Source organism: Zingiber officinale, chromosome 9B (genome assembly GCF_018446385.1).
Source record: "Zingiber officinale cultivar Zhangliang chromosome 9B, Zo_v1.1, whole genome shotgun sequence".
Lineage (NCBI taxonomy): Eukaryota > Viridiplantae > Streptophyta > Magnoliopsida > Zingiberales > Zingiberaceae > Zingiber > Zingiber officinale.
In genome coordinates this window covers 117,895,734-117,902,890 of record NC_056003.1, presented here as the reverse complement: position 1 = coordinate 117,902,890, position 7,157 = coordinate 117,895,734, and positions in this window count along the sequence as shown.

The following is a 7,157-nucleotide window of genomic DNA, read 5'->3' as shown; positions in this document are numbered from 1 at the left end:
TACCCTCCTCGGATTTCAACTCAGAATTTAAATTAGCAATAAAATAACAGCAACTAAATTAATGAAACAGAAAAAGAAATAGGAACAGAACAGACTCAGGGATTTAACCTGTTTACAACCAAGGAGGTTGTTTGTAACGCCCGAAAATTCTCAAAACTATATTAGAAATATTCTATAATTATTCTGGAATTTTTAGATATTTTTTCCAGAATTTTTAGAGTGGCGGAAGTAGCAAAAATAATTAGAAAAGCAAAATAGCTTGAGCAGGAATCGAACCCGGGACCTCTCGGGTCCGCTAAACCTTTAGACCACTTAAGTAACCAATTGAACCCAGCAAGGCCGTGCTGAAAGAAAGGGGAATCAATTATATTTATATTTAGGTTGGGCCGAGTTACCCACTTAATATAAATAGAAAATTTAAGTGGGGTTTGGTTTATTTTGTTTGGATCGTAGCTTTTCTCCACCCCAACCTAATTCCGCCGCCCACTTCTCCTCTCCCTCTCTCGGCGCCAACCACAAGAACAAGCAAGGGTTTAATTCCAAGGGCAATTCCGGCGACGACTTCGACACGTGGACGTTCCCCTCCGCGAGAGGAACGCATAGACGCGAGAAGATCGTCGAAGAGATCTCTCCTCCGTGAAACCTAGCGATTAGAATCGTAAGAAATTACGAACAGGAGGTAAGAAACCCCTCACCTGCAGTATAAGTAGCTTCCGTGTGAATTTCATGTTTTAGTTTAGTAATATGTAGACTTTCGGCACAAGGATGCGAATTAGTGCATACTAAGTGTTCGATTAAATTATTTAGCACAGAAAAATGCAACTTAGGCATTTTAATAGCTCAGTAAATGCAATAGAAGCATTTAAATAGTTTAATTATCCTTGCCACAGCATATATAGGACTACAGTCCAATGGGTGGGCACCCACAGTCGCATCTAGGTTCAGATAACCTAGTAGAAGCAAGGTAAATTAATTAGCTATGATTCAGTATTTTATTTTCAGTAGTGGCACTGTACAGGATTAGATATCCATAGCCAGTTCCTAGGTTTAGATAACCTAGTAAACCTTGCTAAATTCGGGATTTGCAACCCCGGGTTTAGTTGAGGATGCGCGCATAGCATGTACAGTTGCTGATTATGTATTTTAATCTATTATATTATAGTTTTTCAAAACTCACAAAGATCAGTTATGTTAGTTGAGTTTGAATTCAGTTCCAGACTAGTTTAATTCATGTTCAGCTCAGTTTTCCTCGTTGTTACACATGATAGTTATGGTTAGTTTTGTATGCCATGCTTTGATGTTCATGTTCAGCTTTTATTACACATGTTTAGATGATAGTATGCCATGACTAGCTTTGATTTCTATGTATGATAACATGCCTTATTTCAGTCTAATCAGTGTACTTTAAAACAGCATGTTTTAAAAGCATATTGCATCGAATGCACGTTTTAGTGAGGTAGATGGTTTCTTACTAAGTGAAAGCTTATAGATACTTTCTTTTCCTTATACTGTAGATATAGGTAAAGGAAAGATGGACTAGCGGAGGCTGGAGGACAATGCGATGAAGATGTGTGTGGATGGAACTTGGAATAAAGATCTTAGGGAATTTCAGCAAACTTGTTTAAGCACTAGAACTTTTAACATTTGGTTATTTCACACTTTAGTATGTTTAATTGCCATGGATTAGTAAATTATGCACTCTATCATGCTTAGAACCTTAGTTATGTGATGTTAGAATGTTTTACATTTAGTTGAGAATTGTCATGGGAAGTTTTGGCACGAACAAGTGCTGAAATCAGGGGTTCTGATTCGAAATCAGAAACCCAGATCGATCAGAATTGGGTTGTGCCACTGGATCGGTCAGCCGACCGATCCAGATGCGAACAGAGAGTACAGAAGCTCACTGATCGATCAGCCGACCGATCAGTGAGCCACTGGATCGGTCTACCGACCGATCAGTGTACTCCTGGATCGGTCGGTAGACCGATCCAGCCGCATACAGAAGCAATATAGCTTATGGATCGGTCAACTGACCGATCTAGAGTTTTTCTCCGTGCCAGCATCAAGCTGGATCGATCCGACAGCCCAATCGATTCATGGATCGATTGAAATGCCTGGTTACAGCTAGCAGGACATCCGAGAGGCATAGATTATCTTCCCTAGCATGTGTACAACTCCTAGGTACATCTAGAACATTAAGATCAGATTTTACAGTAATCAGTATAGTAAAATTTTAATCAATCCAGATTTCCGCAATAGTAATTTAGCACAGCATAATGTAGCGATCGGCCTCACAGCCTAGTCAGTAGAAGGCGGGTCGTTACATTGTTAATCCAGGACAGTAGAAAAGAGCGCAGTAAAAAATCTCCTTCTCTGAAGGCGAAGAAGCCTTTTACACTTTTGAAGCTCACTAGTTGCTTAGGAATTGCTTACAGATCGATTGCTTGAGTTGTTATTGAATTCCTAGCTCCAGGGGCCTTTTTATAGCTCCTGGAAAGTCTATCCCGAGGGTCCAAGGTGCCTCCAACAAGGTTTAAGGCGCCTCCAGCTCGGTCAGCGGATAAAACTTTATCCGCAGCGCAAATGGTCAAAACAGACTGTTGAAGGCGCCTTGAACAGGCTTGAAGGCGCCTTCAAGGGCGCCTTCAAGCTTGTTTAAGGCGCCTTCAAGCTACAGTAACTTTCTGCTACAGTAATTTCCAGCCTCTTTTGACTCCTTTTCTTCTTCGCTTTGGCTTCCGAAGCTCCGTTCTTTTGGGTGATTGCGGCCAACCGGAATAGGGCTCACCCGAACCCAATTCCTGGCCTTCTCCTCGAGCAGCCTTCCGTCTCGGCTTAACGTCCCTCGAATGCCGCGCACGCTCTTCACGCCCACCGGAGTACTCTTCCGCAGCTCTCTCGTCCTTCGGACGCACCGAGCCCGTCGGCTCCCTTCCCGTGCCGTCCTTCTCGTTAGCTGCATCTTCCGCTCGACTTCCTGTGCTCTTAAGCTCCTGCACACTCAAACACAGGGATCAAACACAGCAGGACCTAACCAACTTGGTTGATCACATCAAAACTACCACGGGGTCCAACACTAAACTCTTTCTTGTTCCTTGCCCAGCGGCAGGAATCCGAAATCTGTAACCCTTCTATTAACTGATCATGCCCATAAAAATTCATAACTGCAATCGCTAAACAACTGAAATACTGCAACACTAGACATATCTAAAACTGCCATGCTAAACATTTGAGAAACTGCAATGGCTAAACAATTGAAATACTGCAACACTAGACATATCTAAAACTGCAACTAATCTTCCTGTTCAATGCCACAGCAAGAAAACCAAAAGGGACCAAAGTGCAACTATTCTGCATGCCCAGTGTCACGGTAAGGGAAAAACACAAACCAAAACACCATTATTCTGCAGGCCCTGTACCATGGCAAGGAGACCGAAGCATAATCGAACTTCACAGTAGCTCCAATCAAATATTAAGGAAGAAACTATACTGCATGCTCAAAATTAACCACATGCTCAAACCATTATATGTTCATTACCTAATAACAGAATCTGAAATCTACAAGGCTCTACATGAACCGATCATGCCTACTAAGGTAACAAACAAAAAGGATTTAAACCGAAATATGAGAATACTAATTTCAAGGCTTGAAAGAAATCCAACCCACATGCTTAAACTAAACTAATCATCCTCTTTCTTTCTTTCTTTAGGGTTCACGACAGTAAGCACAAAGCAATCCTCCTTACAAACATGCTACAAAAATCAAGAAGAAGAAGCTAACATGAATCCGAAACTACTCTACTGCAGTTGAGGAAGCACTTACTTTGCGTTCTTGGATTCACTACCGAAGGAGAAGGCTCCTAGGGTTTCGGCTAGCTCAAGATTTCGGCTCCTCCTCGTGCCCATAAACTCTCCTCAACGAGGAGATCGTGACGGTGGAGAAAACCCTTCGGATTGGACCCTTGGCCGACCACCGGAGACGAGCCCTAACCTTCCTTGCTCTCCGCCCGAGCTGCCGTCGCACGCGAGAGGGAGAAGGGAAATGAAAATTAGGTTACGGAAAAATCAACCCCTAAGTTCTCCTTTTATAACTCCCATATTCTGTTAACTAACTATCCTTTAAATTATTTCCACTCGATATTTGCTCAGCACCGCCCGCTTGGGCGCTTGGTCATTGCGCTTTGCTTAAGGCGTGGACCGGGTTGGAGGTTGCGGGTTCGAATCTAGGCCGCAACTCTTATATACTTAATATTTTCTATTTAACTACTACTGCTTAAAATATTTTTGCTATCTTTTCTAAATAGCACCGCCCACTTAGGTACCTGGCTATCGCGCTCCGCCTAAGATTCGGGTCGGGTCGGAGGTCGCGGGTTCGAATCTCAGCCGAAACCTTTTTATTCCTAATTATTTTTTATTTACTACTACTACTTAAATTATTTCCACTCCTTCTTTAATCAGCATGGCCCTGCTGGGTTCTTGGTCAGCCAAGACAACTAAAGGCTTTGCTTAGCCGGAGGTCTTCGGTTCGAACCTCGGCTTAAATTTTTTTTTTTACAACTTGTTTCGTTTGGTAAAAATACCAAACAAACTCCAAAAATTACATAAAAATACTTTAAAAATTTTTAAAAATCTCTAGAATATTTCTAAAGTATTTTAAAATATTTCTAATTACTATTAGGACCTGAAATGAGGAAATTGGGTTGTTACAACTCCCCATACCTTATAAAAAGTTCGTCCTCGAACTTAAAATAATTCTGGATATTTCTGCATCATGCTGTCCTCACGCTCCCAAGTAATTTCCTCGTGCTTCTAGTTCTGTAAGATGACCTTTAATAGTGGCACTTCTTTGTTCCTTAGTCTCTTTAACTCCTCTGTCCACTATCACTCATATCGCATCATACCCACTAGTGGCCCTTGGAAGACCTGTTATAAAGTTTCTGGAGACCGTAGGTGCATTAGTCACACCAAATGGCATATCTACAAACTCGTAGTGTCCACATCTGGTCCTGGAAGCTGTCCTGGGAGTATCACTTCCTTTCACTTTCAGCTAATGGTACCCAGAGCGCAGGTCTATTTTAGAGAACACTATTGCCCTCTTTAGCTGATCAAATAGATCATTTATTCTAGGAAGAGGGTACTTGTCCTTAACTGTTTCTTGTTCAGCGTTCTAAAATCCATGCACATCCGCATAGATCTGTCTTTCTCCTTAACGAACAACACTGGAGCTCCCCGGGGTGAATGACTAGGGTGGATGAAACCCTTGTCAAACAGCTTCTGAAGTTGTTCTTGTAACTCTTTTAGCTCTGCTGGAGACATTCGGTACGGAGCTTTTGAAATTGGACTGGTGCCAGGAACCAACTCAATTTCAAACTCCGCTTCTCTATTGGAAGGTAGTCCAGGTAGCTCTTCTAGGAATACCTCTGGGTATTCACAAACTACCTGAACATCCTCCTGCTTGAGTCCTTTTTGTTCTCATATACTCGGTCCTCAGTACGAGCGGTACGGGGACGCCCTCTTCTTGCCATCTTTATGCAGAAAGAGAAAACTAAGCATAATTCTTGACTTTGTCCCTATACTCTCTAGACACACACACACACACACACATATATATATATATATATATAAACATAGGAAGAAAAACAAAACAAGAACTTTTTCTCTCACTTAAGCACATAAGCAAATATCTCTAAGAATTTCTCTATACTACAAATAATAAGGAAAGCATACTAAATAAAAGAATTTTTAAATACTTTCTTACTTGAAGACGACAAGGCTGGTGCTGATGTGTGATGCTGGAGAATAGGAACTGCTCTGATACCAACTTGTAACACCCCACCCTCCTCACTACTAGTCTGTGAGGGTGGAGCGCTACTGGACTACTAACTTTACTTAATTAGAGTTGTTTACATACAAAAATCAATACATAAACTCTCTAAACATGCAACTGATAGCAGCGGAAAACATAAACAACTTATCTCTACATTCTACTCCAACATATGAACACAACTAAAACTATACATCAACCTAATCATGCTGAAATATATGTATTAATCTGAACATGCATGCAACCATTATACAACTCAGATAATAGGTCTAATGTGCATAACAATTTAAATGAAAGAATTCTAAATACATGGCAATCTTAATAAATTTTTATGCTAAATCTCAAGGCTTCTATAGTCCAGGCATCACACATCCATCCGCACCTCCTTGTCGCCTTCCTTTGCTATAGCTTTTCCTTTCCTTTATCTGCAGTAAGAGGAAACTATAACTATAAGCAAAATTACTTAGTAAGCGCCATCTAACTCACAAAAACTCGAATATGCATATAACTGAAGGAAATCTAAAACTAAATGCTCAGAAAGAAATGCTACTCATGCTCATCTAATAATAAAAGAAACATAGCATACTGAAATACTAAACATATAAGCAAATCTAAGCAACATGCCAGCATACAAGAAAACTAAACTTGCTGAATTTTAATCTTATGTGAAGCTTATTTTACTTGTTTAAAAACTTATACTTTAATACTTCAGAATAATAAGTTTAACTGAACTGATACATAAGCTGAGCTAAACTGATGCTAGGCTAATGCTGAATCTGAACTGTATTCACGTAACTGATTTAATTTGTGAAGTTTTGAAAACTATTTTCATAATAGATAAAAATAATAATCATGCTGCTGATGGGCCCGGCAACTGTACTTGCTATGCGCGCATCCCTAACTAGACCCGAGGTAGCTAGTCCCGAATCTAGTAGGGTTTACTAGGTTATCTAAACCTAGGGACGACTATGGGAGCCCAACCCAAGGACAACTAAGAGTCCAGCACAGTGCCACTAATAAAAGTAAAATACTGATTCATAAGCTGATTTATCTTATCTCGCTCTTACTAGGTTATCTGAACCTAGATCTAGGTTATCTGAACCTAGGGGCGACTATGGGAGCCCACCCATTGGACCGTAGTCCCATATAAACTAAAGCAAGACTAAGCATGTTATTTATAAGAATTGTAGAATGAAATGCTAACTATAAGGACTGTTCTTTATGTTCAGTAACAAAGCATAATCCATTATGCAATAAGCTACAAAAAAAAACAAACCTACAGGATTTAGAAGAAAGCTAAACTCTTTCTTGTTCCTTGCCCAGCGACAGGAAT